Source organism: Manis javanica, chromosome 12 (genome assembly GCF_040802235.1).
Source record: "Manis javanica isolate MJ-LG chromosome 12, MJ_LKY, whole genome shotgun sequence".
NCBI lineage: Eukaryota > Metazoa > Chordata > Mammalia > Pholidota > Manidae > Manis > Manis javanica.
The window spans coordinates 72,858,598-72,873,484 of NC_133167.1; the positions used below are offsets into that span (position 1 = coordinate 72,858,598).

Consider the following 14,887-nt stretch of genomic DNA (forward strand, 5'->3'; position numbering starts at 1 on the left):
AACATCTGAAATATTTTTTTTACAACAAAGGGTGGGTGCAGGAAAGAGGTTATGCCAATCAGTACATTAGGACATTGTCTAAAAGAACAAACAATGGGTAGTCTGATGCCATCTGTGTGTGAGAGGAGGCAAAAATTAGGATTGCTGATTATCCTCCTAAAGGATTCTCCTAGAGATGCAGGAACCAGACCAATTCACCCTCTTTTGAGCATTTTAGTCTGGGTTTCTCTGGTCACAAGCGAGGGATGAGGAACTATGACAGTCTCGTGACACAGGCAAGAATGACTGCAGGGCATCTTCACAGCACAGCAAGAGCTGATCTGGCTGACTTGGGACCAGGAGGTGTGGGTGGGGTGCTGGGGGGGACCACAGAATTTTTATTTTATTTCACACTTGTATCGACAGAAATACGTGTGCTTCTTAAAAATGAAGACTTCTAAAGGTAGAAAGTGGGAATCCTTCCCACAAAAATGTCCCTTGAGCTGTCACTGCATTCTCTCACACCTTTTCTTTCTCCATTTCTAAGTCCATAGAAACATGTATTCTCCTGTATGGCCCATAATCTTCTAAAAAGGAAGGAAAAGATAAACCCAAATTAACATAATAACATAATCACATTCAATCAGAACCATATTTGCCAAATTTACATATGCACATGTTTGTTTAAAAAAATAGTTTGCGGTGGATGGAAACCAACAGCCATTACAACAGGGTTAGTACAAGGAAAATTTCTGTGTTCTAGACAGTTGACTTACAAATAATTTTTTGAGCAATAATTTAAATTTTGAGGGTCATAGTTATATGTGTGGGTTCTCTAACCCCAATATCAAGCCATCATATTTTAAAGAAAGTGACCTCTGAAGTGGTTTCTTTATAATACAATGCTGATTTTTAAAACCTTAATTACTTTTGTAAATTCTTTTTTAAGTTTTGAAGATGGTTTTAAATGAAATTCACTTGTCATTCCCAAAGAAGATCACTTCATCTTCCCATATCTCTGGATTAGTTTGTATCTTTATTTTCTGCTATGAGCTGTCAATTCCATTTTTCCTTTGTTATAGCAATGTTTAAGTTATAGAAGTTTCTATAATTTCTCTAATGTCAATTAATATAAAATTAAGAGAGTAATAGAAGAGTAGATGAAGAAATGAACCTTTCAAAATGCTAAAATGTACTTCTGAAATATACCCAAAAGTCACTGTACTCTCATGTACTTTAATCAGTGCAAGTATAATGATCATGGGTGTGCTTTTTTATCACAGATTTGTCACCTCCAACGTCATAACCTGACCTTTAAGATTTTTAAATAAGAGAAATAGAATAAAATTAGAGACCACATGTTTAAAGTTAGGCAATATATTTAAACATGGATCCTAAGAATAACCCATAATTCTAACATTTTAACATTAACATTTATCAGCGAGGAAACAAGGGATATTTGTTTTCAGAAACAATAACCAAATCTTTCTCAATTTTGTGCCTTCTCTTTCTTCTCTTTCTCTTCCCTTTCCCTTTTCTGTCTTTTCATTCCTAAATATCTTCAGGACAATGTAATCTTCAAGCCTTAGTAGGGCAGGAAATGTAAGATGGGGGCAGAGAGAGGAGAGAGGAAAGTCAGGGCCTAGGAAGGAGGACATCTGCCTGGAAGAGCTGCTTGGTTCAGAGGCTGAGCAAGGAGGTAAGGAAGCCCGTCAGAGAGGGAGCTCAGGGGGTGGTGTCAGGGGCAAGGAGGACACTCTGCAGGGAGCTGAGATCTGAGGGGGAGTCAAGAGTCCATACCGGCTAAGGAGGGAATACATGTGGTGGGAAAGAGGCATGGGTGTGGAAGTCTGAGAGGGCTGAGGTGGGTGGCCTTGCACACCCAGTGTGGAGTACCTGAGCCTGAGTACTGTGGGGAATGGTGTCCTGGCAGTGGAAGAGTGTGATCTTGAGCAGCAGAGGCCAAGGAGAGGATGCGCCCATCAGTGGAGAGGGCATGGTGTGTGAATCAGCCTGAAAGCACATTTCTGAGCATCTGAAGCAGCCCTGTGAGGGGTGGTGGGCATTAAAATGGGTCTCAGCACATTTGGATTCAAAACTGTAGACAGAATGTATTAAAAATCAAATTTGCATCCTAGGATGAAATACTTGTTCTTATGGTTACAACTACAATCCTCTTTAGTCAGGATGTATCAATGAGAGAGCAAGGGATGCTCTTAACTATCCTGGTCTCTTGGTTTCATAGAGAAACACTGGCCAGCATTTTCCACCAGCAGTCTGAGATATCCTCATCAGGTCTGAGCATGTCTAAAAATTCTGGAATGTCCCATTTCCTTCTGCTTGCCCTGCCCAGTAAGGGAGGCACAATTGGCATTTGTCTTCCTAACAGGATACATTGAAATGGACTTATGCCAACCTTTGAATGAGCACACTTAGCTATGCATGGTCTGGGAATCCCCTACATTCCACCTTTGTTGGTCTCAGGACCAATTCTTTTCTTTCATCCAACTATGAGCAGCATTCCTTACTCTACCAAACTCTCGAGGAGAATTTAAGTTTCTGCTTAGATGTCTTTGATGACAGAAACCTCATTACTCACCAGATTGCCCATTCTGTTTGCAGTTGAAGTTATGTTTTTGCCTTAAACATCAGAACTCATTCTGTATATTGGGATCACAGGAAATGGAGGGTAACCCACCTTTCCAGTGATGGCCATTCAGATACTTAAAGCAGCACTCCCTTCTCTGCTTACTCACATCTTCCCAGTACACAGCCCAGTCCCTTCCACAGCTCACTAGATGAAATGGATTTCTGAATTATGTTATCTCACCTACCAGATCATAACTTGCTTATCTTAATATTCCCATTTTTAATGTTCTTCTTGACCTTCATGTGCAGAACTGAACATGATACCCCCAATAATTTCATCTCTACAGTTTTGGTATCGATATAACAATTTAGTTTATCCGTGTATGAAAACTAGCTCTGCTTACCATTATTGCAAATCTGTAAATCTAAAACTGTTCTAAATAAAAAGTTTAATTAAATGGGTGAATTGATTTTCAAAAAAATATTAGTACTGCAATATTTATTTTAACATATTAAACACGTACACTCATACATAAATACACCAGTTTTTTAATGGAAAATTTTGAAATCCCACCGTTATTAAAATTGCTGTGTAAATTTAGTAAGTCATTTAATTAGAGATGACAAGTTTCTTATCCAAAAAATAATAGACTTTACTTAGATGTTCTCTAACTTTTATAAATTTTAATTTAAAAAGTTATACTTACTTTTTAACACATTATTTTCAGTAGAATTTAGAAGTTATATCAGAGGCTTCCAAATGCTCAGTAACTTAGTAATACTTCAATAAACTTTTCTGGCAGTTTCTATAATATTCCATGAGATGGTGCTATATTACTATAATAAAATACATAAATCTCCAATTTCATAAAGCTTGATGTTAATCATCCCCATGTTTCATCTGTTAGTTGCATCTATTTTTTCAAAAACTATTGGAGAAAAAAATACACTTGATCAAGCTAACAAAGAAATTAACTTATGCTAAAATCTATTATTTAAGTCAGAGATTGGCAAAAGACCAGATAATAAACATATTAGGATTTGCAGGCCATATTACAGTATCTATTGTGACTACTCAAATATGCCTTTGTAGCACAAAAACAGCCATAGACATTTAATGACTGAACGATGTGGCTGTGTGCCAATAAAACTTTATTTACAAAGTCAAGTAGCTGGTTCATGGCCTGTAGTTTAAAGACTCCTGATATAAATCACAGATGAAATTAAGCCACCATTGATGTTGGTTTGCAAATTGCAAAAAGATGCAGAACACTCCAGATTGATAGGTGGCAAGTTTTAATAAGCAAGGGAACTTATATATGAGGCTTGTCTTACATGGCCATAAGATGCGTAGACCTCCACAAACACCCACAGGAATCTTTAAAGTTTGTATAGAGGCTTTAACTGGGTTCAGTCACGTATTCAGTCCAGATGGTCTCAACACCTACTCTCTCAAGGCTGTGACCTTGGAATATTTTCTGCTGTGGGAATGGTGAGTGGAATGTACTTTCCAAGGATGGGAGAGTAGGTAGGAGCCTCTGGTTGCCCTGGTCCTGCTCTCAGGTCAACCAGCCGTCACATCCTCTCCATGACCTCAGCAGTGATTTAGTAGTGAACATGTTTACCGAGCCGCAGTTGGTCCTCCTGTGAGATGCCCAGACTGCACTGTGGCTCCTCTCTGATTCTTGCCTCCCAGTGTTCATGCTTTTCTGTGATCCCTTCACTCTGAGTATGGGCAGGATCTGAGACTTCGAATTAATTCGTAGAATATTGCAAAGGTGATGGGATGTCACTCCTGTAACTATGCTTTTATTATATAAGACTCCACCTTGCTAGCAGAATTGCTTTGGAGACAACCTGCTGGTATGATAAATAAGTGGCTATGTTGGGGAAGTCCAAATAGAAAGAAGCTGGAGGGATCCCACAGCCGTTTGGCTTCCCTGAGACATCAGCACCCATTTGGCCCCCTCTCTCATGACCACACTAGTATATGGAGGGTCATCTTCTGAAAGCTGCGCCTTGGAGTCATGAGGTTTCTGCTGTTGTTTCCATGCAGATTGTGTTGATGTTAGTTCTGTGACCACTTTTAAAAGTAAATTGAATTGATGCCAAGTAGAGCCTATTTTGTCACACGAGCTTGGATTGGAAATTAGGATGACTGTTTGGAAATGGCAAATAAGAGATGTCATTGTCTTGTTTTCTGGTTTATTCTAGTGAGAAATTAACTTGTGGTCTTATTGTTGCATCTCTGAAAGTATTGCAAAAGATTTTCTTTTCGCATTTGATTTATAGCAGTTATACTACTATGTTCTCAGACGTGGTTTGCTTTGCGTTTATCCTGCTTGGAGTTCAGAGTGCTTTTTCAATCTGTGGCTTTCAACAATGGAAAAATGAATTATTGAATTATTGCTTCTGCCTCATTTTACCTCTCCTCCCTATCAGTGACTCTACTTACATATATGTCAGTACTATTCAACATGCCTCATAATGCTCTTAGGATCTTTGGTGTATTTTCTATGCCTTTTATTTTCCATGCTTCAGTCTGTTTTTTTCCTCTTCCAGTTCAGACATTTACTGTTAAATCCATCTATTAAGTTCCTCATTTTAATAATTGTAGCTTTCAGCTCTAGACATTCCATTTCAGTTGGTTTTATGGTTTCTGGCTCTGCTCAAATCCACCATTTTGTCACTTAGATTCATGAACATACTAGTATAGAATCCATGTGTAATGACTCCAACAGCTCAATCTCTCTTTGGTCTCTTTTGGTTGTCTCTTTTAATTTCAGTATGTGTTAAATTTTTGCATCTCATTATTGTAGAACTTGGTCATGTGACATGTTTTGGCCAGTGGGGTGTTAGTGGGTATGATACCACCATAGCAGGAAAAGAGCCTTTTTGCTTGGTTTGGTCTCTTGCATTTCTGTCACTGCCAAGAGAACATATTCTGGGTAGCCTGTGGGTCTCAGAGGAATTAGAGGCACATGGAGCAGCTGAACTGATCCCGAAGTCTGAGTACAAGCCCTCTTGATTTGATCTGAAATTACCTGAGTCCCAGCAGATCTTAAGCCATGTGAATGAGAAATAAATCCTTCCTGTCATATATAACTGAGTTTTGTGGCTGTTTGATATACACATTAATTTGGAGTCATCATAATGATCTTGGTGGCTGGCACAAAATTTATCAGCCTTAATTCATATAACTTAGACTTTCATTTTTGGCTTGATGTTGATGTATCCAGCTGACATGTCATGAAGGAGAGTTCTAAACTCTCAATTAACCTAAAAGGTTAATGCTATTAGCTTCTAAATGATAGGACAGTATAGGTGCTGATCATTTAAAAAAATATTTTAGTGGAACTAATTCAAAGGCAGTTGGTCTGAAACATGTTTTGACCCACAAATTTCTGGACATTGTCCATAATATAAGCCTGGTCATGAGGACATCAGGGTTGTTTGATATAGTTCTCTGAGAATAGCATCTGTGTTTAGACCTAAGAAAGGAACAGCTTATGAATATAAGATGTCTTCTGATGAGATTAACATAGGGATTGTTATCTCTATAAGCAGGACTACTCTCTGGTCAATTTCTGGTTGTAATTCCCCTGGTTTTAGGTCTTGTGTAGGAGTGATAGAGTAGTTGAAGCTTAAGTCTTTATAGTCAGTATACTTGTAGCTTCAATATCACTGGTGGCCTGTGGTTTTTATAGTCAAGGAAGGATTATTGATTTCATTTATTATATAAAAAAATTGTCATCTTGGGAGGACAATTAGGGTTAAGATGGTTGATATGATGGTCAACTGTTTCTATTTCTTGTTAGTCTGTAGTGCTTGTGGGAGTCTGCTTGGATATTAACATTAATGAAATATAAAGAACTAGTGAGCTATAGGAAAACAACTGTTAGTGTATGATCATGGAAATGTAGTTCTTCTATAATGAGGGATACTGGATCTTGAAAACCTAGTTGGAATGTATATGCCATGGAGCTATAAAGGGCTTGAACCTACAATTTAATTGTTGGTAGATTTATGCAAATTTTAGTAGTACCTTGGTTAGGATGTTGGCTTGAAACCAGTTTTAGGGGATTCAGTTCTCTCTATCATTTGAAGTTTGCTTACGTTGGTTCTTCAAATGTATTGTGTGTGTGTGTGTGTGTGTGTGTGTGTGTGTGTGTGTGTGTGTGTGGGGTATCCGCATACTCATTTGAGATCAATGTTACTTATTTCTACTATTATCACTTTTCATTTAATTGAGAAGTCTTCACAAATTATGAAAATTATTAATGTTACTGCTGTTAACAAAGTAGTGTTAACAGTGTTTGATGTTGTGTATGCATCTGGATGATGTGGGTGTATCTGTGAAAGCCAAGAAAGTACTCTGGGAAGAAAGTGGCCTTAATTCCAAAAAAAATATGATTTGTTTTAAGTTATTATGATATATATCTAGTATGACCCCAAACACAGGCCCCAAATGTATTTCTCCAGAACCATCAACCAACCCATATTTAGAAAACTCCTTGGTCTGTCCATTCTTTGAATGTGGGTCTGTCCATTCTTTGAAGTTGCATGACTATATCCACTATGTGCTGGACACTGTTCTAGAGGACTAGTAGTGGAACCAGTAAACATAATCCCATAAATCTATAAATGCCCCAGGTCTCCATCCAGCCAGCTCCCCAACTTTTTTATGTCTTCTTAGGTACAGTACTGGACATGTTGGAATGGAAGGATTTAGTTTGGTTTGTCCTTTTCTCTGTAGTATTTCTCTGAACTTCTTCATTGTTTAATTTTAACTATTATTTGTCAAATACCCTATGATTTCACTTATATCTGGGATCAAAAAACTAAACAAACAAGTAAACACGATGGAAATGTTTTCATAAACATGGAGAACAGACTTCTGTTTGCCACAGTGATGGGGGCCGAGAGGCAGGGTGAAACAGGTGAAGGGGATAAAGAGTTACAAACTTCTAATTATAAAATAAATAAGTCCTGGGGATGAAAAGTACAGCATAGGGAATACAGAGATAATATATTGTGCATCCTCACAGGGTTTGTGTTTGCTAAGTTCCTTTTATTTTAATCTTTCCCTAATTGCATACTCCAACTGCGCTGGGTTAACAGTTGACTTGATAAATGATACATAGTAGTTAGGTTTACATTGTTAACCATCAGTGGACACCCATTCTGATACAAGCTTATGCAAGGAGAAATATTTCTCATTACTCATATTAACAATATTGCTTCTATTATTTGATCACTAGTCCAGTGTTATAATAGGAGTTATATTGTTGGCAGTAAAATGAATGTATTGTTGAACTTGATCTCTTAATCAGTGGCTGCTCTTAGGAGAAACATGGTCTTGTTTATACTCACTCTATAAGGAAGGCTGTAACTTGGGGCTCTAAAGCTGAACTTTTTAGAATATAATTTAATCTCACATTAGAAATATTGGGGTTTTCTTTAGGTAAATTTAAAGTTGAAAGAATATTTCTGGACAACCAGCTCCCACCAAACTCCTTTGGTTTTTCACTTCTGCCTACCGATCTCCTCACTGTTTCATCATGTGGATGAGTTTATTCTGTCAAAACTGTTCAGAACTACCTCGTCTAGTTTTGGTGTACTTAATTTCTCTTCGTTAAGCTATTCTAGTTAACTCATTATGCAAAAGACAAATGGGGTAAACTTTGCTATTTAGTAGCTTCAGTACTTCATCATTTCCTTACAGTACTTTCTGTGCCAATTAAAAATTCTATCTCCTGTATTTTTAAATTTGAGGAAATATTTTTAATTTGTTTATGTTAACTGAGTTTGGTGGGGGTTTTGGGGAGCTAGCATTAGTTCAAAGTGGTCATTTAATATAAAATTTCCTGGATGTAAAGTAGGTGCTTTGTTCAAAGAGCGCTCTCACTTATCCACACACACTTTGCAGTATGCTTACCTTATTCTGACTTGATCTCCTCTTCTATGTTTAGTAACTATTAATAGGTTACATGTGAGTTTTGATATTTGAAGAAGGTGACAGGTAGTGTGTGTGTCTTTCATGGCCTGATTCAATGAAGTGCTCTATTCTTACTTTACTACTAAATCGTCCTTTAATTTTTAACTTCGTAAAGGTTGTGTAAGTTTGATGTTCCTGAGTAGAAATTGTAGCAGTGCAAGAAAGAGGGTGATTATTTGAAAGAAGAAAACCTAGAGAAGCGTTGTCACTTACTTTTTTTAGCCTTGGGACCTGTAACTTAAATAGACATAATATGAGAAGCAGGTGGAGGCCAAGTTACTCTGGGTAAAGGGATCCTCAGAAGCCAGAGGCCCACTGTGAGGGCCTGGAGCACTATTCAAGGTTCGCTGCCCTAGAGGAAGCAGAAAAGAATGGCTGGGCAAAAGAAAGGATATCTATGTTCTTAGAAAAGAGGAAAGGAAGAGGGGTATGTGAGAATAAAAAGCTAATTAGCAGGTAAAATTTAATACATAAAAAAATATGTAAAAAATATACATAATACATAAAAAGCATATAAAATAAGAGCCAGTCCTTTAAACCAAGTAATACATTTTTAAAAGATGAATTTTACATCTCCACACAGATACTTGATAGAGATAGTTTTGACTGGGGGGGGGGTCTTAGAACATTCTACCAAGGTGGCTGGTTTTGTAAGATCAGCCTTGAAGCTCTAAGAAATAAACGTTAGAAGGTGTCATGTTAAGTATTTTTTATAAATATTCTTTTGAAATCAGATTTTATTTGAATCCTGTCTCAGTTCTTGAAGAACTGTGCAGCTTTGGGCAGGTTAATTAACAGCAAATTGTTCTCTTCTATGAAATGTGAATGTATAATAATGTCTACCTCATGATGCTGCAAGAATTAAGTGAGCCCATGTGTGTAAAGGAGGTAATATACTTCCTGTTGTGATCAGAGGATGCTAATGTTACCTGAGCCTGCTAGAGCAGGGTATTTCAAGCTTGTTCCCCTTCAAGCTAAAGATTTTAAAGTGAACTTAATTTAATTTAAATTAATAATTAAAAGGAAAGCGCTGACTCTAGAGATGAGAACCAAGTGGTCACAGAAGAAATGTGCAAGAATTATATACATATGTTATATGTTTTATATATATATATATATATATATATATCTTGTATCTATAAGCTAGTCGCCATTTTATGAAATAGCTGAATATTTAAAAACTCACAGGAGACTGACTCTTCCTTCCACAAAATGAAGCCAGCAAAATCTTAAAAGAAGAGCTTGCAGAGCATAGGAAATCTAATCTTGAGTGCAGTGTTTTCACATCCATTATTTCTGAAGATGTATTTCTAACCTAAAGTTCTAACTGATTATCTCCTCTTGGTAGAATGAAGAAAAGGGAAACGGGCAGCCTAAAGATGTTGGGAGTTCTTGGCAGAATATTTCTATGGTTATATACCCTTGGAAAATATGTTAAAACCCAGTACTGAATATATTCAGAGTTAGGGATTGAGTGTGCTTATGTCAAATAAGGACAAGCTAGAAGAATACGATTTTCCATGTTACATGAAGCGATTGAGTCATTAGTCCTCTTCTGACTGGATGTTAAGAGACAAGGACATGTAAAAAGCTCCCACTTTTGATGTAGCAGCCTTGGGGAGTAGGAGCGTTCAGAAGCCTGTGATTGGTAGACCAGCCTGCAGTGCAGGCACAAGAGAGCAGAGCGAGGACCCAGTCCTGACCTGGGAATGAGGATGCTTTGGTGCAAATCTTTCTTATGAAGATTATAAATGAGGCTAAATAAAACCCTATGAAACCCGCTGAAACAGTTATGCCATAATCGAAGAAGGATCAGAAGTAACACAAATGTCAGCAGCCATATTCTTCTTGAGATGCCTGAGCCAGGCAAGTGAAATTAGAGGAAAGGGCTTAAAGCACCTGGTGCCACTTGTATGATCTCCTTCTCCATGCAACCCTCATGCAGCTTCTCACTGTTTTCTTTTTTGCACAAGTGCTGAATGTTACTATTTAAACCACGCTGAGGGTAAGAATGATGTGAATGCGGTAGTCCAGAGACTGTTCTGTGTAACTCTGTTTTGTTGATTAAAGTCAATGAATTTGAACCAGGAGCTTTGAGCCCTGTGATCAAAGCCTGAAGATCAATAAATAAGCTTATATATTTCATTAGGAATAAAGGGTGTTTTATGCAATAAAACAGCATTCATATTCTCTTGACTTCCTGAGCTTTCGGTGAGATGATAGTTCCAAAGGACATACTAAGTAAGAAAAACACAAACACAAAATACACAGCAGTGAAAACCACCATTGTCCACATCTATATTTATTGAGCAAAAAACTTACTCTTCCAAAGTTGTCCTTGTGTTACCTTTAATAAGCTTAATAGGACAATTTCACAAAAGACAAGTATCAAATGATTTCACTCATCTGTGGAGTATAAGAACAAAGAAAAAACTGAGGAACAAAACAGCAGCAGACTCACAGAACCCAAGAATGGACTAACAGTTACCAAAGGGAAAGGGACTGGGGAGGATGGGTGGGAAGGGAGGGATAAGGAGGAAAAAGGGGCATTAAGATGAGCACACATAATGTAGGGGGGGCATGGGGAAGGCAGTAGAAAACAGAGAAGACAAGTAGTGATTCTATAGCATCTTACTATGGTGATAGACATGACTCTAATGTGATATGTGGTGGGGACCTGATAATGGGGGGAGTCTAGTAACCATATGTTGCTCATGTAATTGTACTTTATTGATACCCCAAAAAAAAGATTTAAAAAAAATGAAGTATTTTGACTGAGGTCAATTTATTATCCCTCCATTCCAGTTGTATGCAAAGAAAAAATCTAAAATAAAACTTCAAGCTTGAAGTCTCCCTTAACCACAATAGAAAGATTATATTAAAGCCAGGAGGATATTTTTCATCTGTGTCAAAGATGTGATTACTGGATTGTTGAGCAAAATATTAAATCAAATGAAATTCTGCCTGGGTGTCAATGCACAAGCTCTACATAGTTTTGTTTTATTTTGTTTTGTTTTATTTTGTTTTGTTTAAATGAAGAGATATTGAAGACTGACATCAAATAGAAAAGACAGTTTTTGAAATGGCATTGAGTTTGATGTAGACTCCATTCTTCCAACAACATGCGCTATCTCATTATTAAAACCTCCACTCTGCTTTTATGGTGTTGTGTTCATTGTCTTCCTGTCCTGGATACAGCTTCTGTCCAAATAAGAATGCTTATCTTTACTCAATTATCTAGCCTATGACAAAAGAATCAGGATATTTTTGCAGGCTTTTTTATGAGGCAATGGAAGAAACCAGTTCTTCAACATGTCTTCCAGTATAATTCCTCTACTAGTTTAGTACTTTCATAGCAATTTTGAAATATTATTTCCAAGTTTTATGTATTGAATTGGATTAGCTGTTCATTTTCTAACAATATAAAATTTTTAGTAGCAGTATATAGATTTATAAGAACCATTAGATCATTCATATTTAAATGGACTTGTTCCAATAACCACATGTACTTTCTTTCCACGTATAGATTCTGTATATCAATTCTCTCACCTAATTGCTCCTTTAAGGAGAAAACAAAAATCTTTTTACATGTTTAACCACAGGAAGCTACTTTGAAAAAGCTCTATTTGTGTCAATCATTTTAAATTCGTATTTTTGCCTAAAGTGAATAAAAATAATTACAAATAAATAAAAATTAATAGAAAATAGTTTGATCTTATTAGTCATAACAAATTCTTGAGAAATTCATTAGTTCTTTTCCTATGTCTCCATTAGGCATTTATTAAGCCATTTTAACTTATTTAAGTTTATTCCTTCACTAAAATGAATTATGTAACTTCCTATTTCCTTTCAGAAACACATAAAACATATTTGGTAGAAATGGTATTTCCAGGAGTGTAGTTCAGGTTTGGGGGGCATAGTGAATGTGAGAGGGGAAAAGGAAGGACTTTAGGTCGTCCTGTTCGGATTTATGGGTAGACCACATGGAATTGAGGAGAGAGCAGAAATGGACTTGAATTACTATGAAGTCAGATTCGTGCAATGGACCATGCATTTTTCATCAGAACCACACTACTCTTGGCCTTCTATGTAGGAAATGAGGTTTCAATTTTTCCACTAGAAATGATAGAGTTGGGTAGATGCACCCACATTCCTCTTTGATTTCCTATTTGCAGTGTAGTTGAAATGGTTTCCTAAGCTAGGAATTCAAAAGTAAGTCCATGTTTCAATGAACTGTTTCAGATTCTAATGAAATATGATTCATATTTGTATGGAAATGCAAAGAACTTAGGATGGTAGATCCAGTTTTGAAGAAAAAGAAAACAATAATTAAGACAACATGGCATCACCAGTAAATTGATGGGATTGCTGGTGAAAGTGTAAGATTTTATAAACAATTTAGGAAATTACATGGCAGTTTCTAAAAGAGTTCAAAACTCCCCTCTCCCATGTCCTAGTAATGCCTCCCTAGGTATAGAGCCAAGAGAAATGGGTGCATATTTGAAAAATCTGTACAGATGTGTTCCAATACAATTCCTCTACTAGTTTAATACTCTCATAGCAATTTTGAAATATTATTTCCAAGTGTTATGTATTTTATTGAATTAGCTGTTCATTTTCTAACAATAGAAAATCTTTAGTAGTGGCATATAGGTTTATGTGTTCATGGTAGCCTTATTCATAATAGCCAAAACATGGAAGCAACCATTATAGGAGAATGGATAAACATATTGGATTTTATTCTTATAATAAAATACTGCTCAGCATGAAAGAGAACTAGATAAGGACACATACAACAATATAAATAAATCTCAAAAGCATTATGCTCAGTGAAAGAAAGCAGTATATGAAGTTACAAACTTTATATCATTTAAGTGGATTTCAAGAATAAGGAAATTGAATCCATGATAATAAAAATGAGAACAGTGGAGGTCTCTGTGTGGGTGGTGGGACATTGACTAGAAGAGGCATGAGGAAACTTTCTTGGGTAATGGAAATACTCTTAATCCAAGTGATAGTTATATGGGTGCAATGATTTGTCAAAGATCATTGAGCTCTACCCATTAGGTTCATTGCTGTAGTCCATGTGATTTATATTATTAAAGAGATACCGTGCTCTAAAACTTCTTAGCAAACTAGAAATGGAAGGAAGACTTCCAGAAATTGATAAAGGTATCTGTTCCTATAATCAATTTCTGTGTTTAAAAAAACGCTCAAAATTTAGTCATTTTAAAAACTATTATCTCTCATGTTTACTGAGTTGACTGAGCCTTGGGAGAGTTCTCACTTGGAGTCTCAAAGTGGTAGGAATCATGAGAAAGCTCAAATGCACAGTTATCTGAGATGGCTCCTTCTAGGCAGGCAGTTGACAATGGTGTTAATCAAGAATTAGGTGAAGTGTTTACCTCAAGAGCCTGCACGTGGCCTCTTCATCTTGCTTGAGTTTATCACAGTATGGTGATCTCAGTGTCGTTGCAATTTTTAGAGGGCTGTTCAGTGGTCCAAGAATAAAGGAATATTCCAAGACAAGAGGTAGAAGTTGTTCATCTTTAGGGGCCTGGGCCAAGGATCTTGATGTTTTTTACCATTCAGAGTTTCACATTCATCCAAATTCAGCAGGCAGGGATATAGAACCCATCTCTTTATGGGAAGAGTATGTAGGAAAATGAGTCACTCTTCAATCCACCATGGCATTGAAGAGAAATCTATGAACAAAGCACATTAACATTTAGAAGTAGTTTAATTAAATTGATAAATATGTCAGAGATTCTGACAACATTATTTAGCTGGAGGTCCTAACTAATGCAATAAGCAAAGAAAATTAAGAGAAATGAAGATTGGAAAAGAATAGATTAGACTATCATAATATGCAGACCATAAGACCATTTCTCTAGGGGAAAAAAAACTAAAAATTGAAATTGATTTGAAAATTCAGCAACATGATAAAATAGAAATTGACAGATTTCTTTTATAACACTAGCAAAATCCACTCTAGAAATATAAGGAGAAAAAGATCCTACTAACCATAGCAAAAAAGAAAAGAAATGAAAACCCAAAAAAGCCCAAAGCTATAAAATACTTAGTAAGATGTATAACCAAAAATGTGGGAGAGCATTAATTCAAAGGCACAAAAGAAAATGAATGGAGGGAGAGTCATTACATCTTCCTGGAGTATAGATATGCTGCTTTTCCTCACACTAGTCTATAATATAATGCAATCCTAATGAATATCTTAACAGGGTTTTTATGAAACATATGACATTTAGACATTTTTTATAAAATTTTATACTTAGTTTATTCTAAAATGCATCAAGTGTGAAA

The 14,887-nt window shown here is 36.4% G+C and overlaps 1 protein-coding gene and 1 pseudogene across 1 annotated transcript in view; one reads left to right on the forward strand and one right to left on the reverse strand.

The window, feature by feature from the left end:
• The window catches only part of LOC140845109 (bifunctional 3'-5' exonuclease/ATP-dependent helicase WRN-like), a 290,063-nt gene that overhangs the window by 96,553 nt on the left and 178,623 nt on the right, over window positions 1–14,887 (forward strand). The window lies entirely within an intron of this gene.
• LOC140845288 (cytochrome c oxidase subunit 2-like) lies at window positions 4,381–7,345 on the reverse strand (annotated as a pseudogene).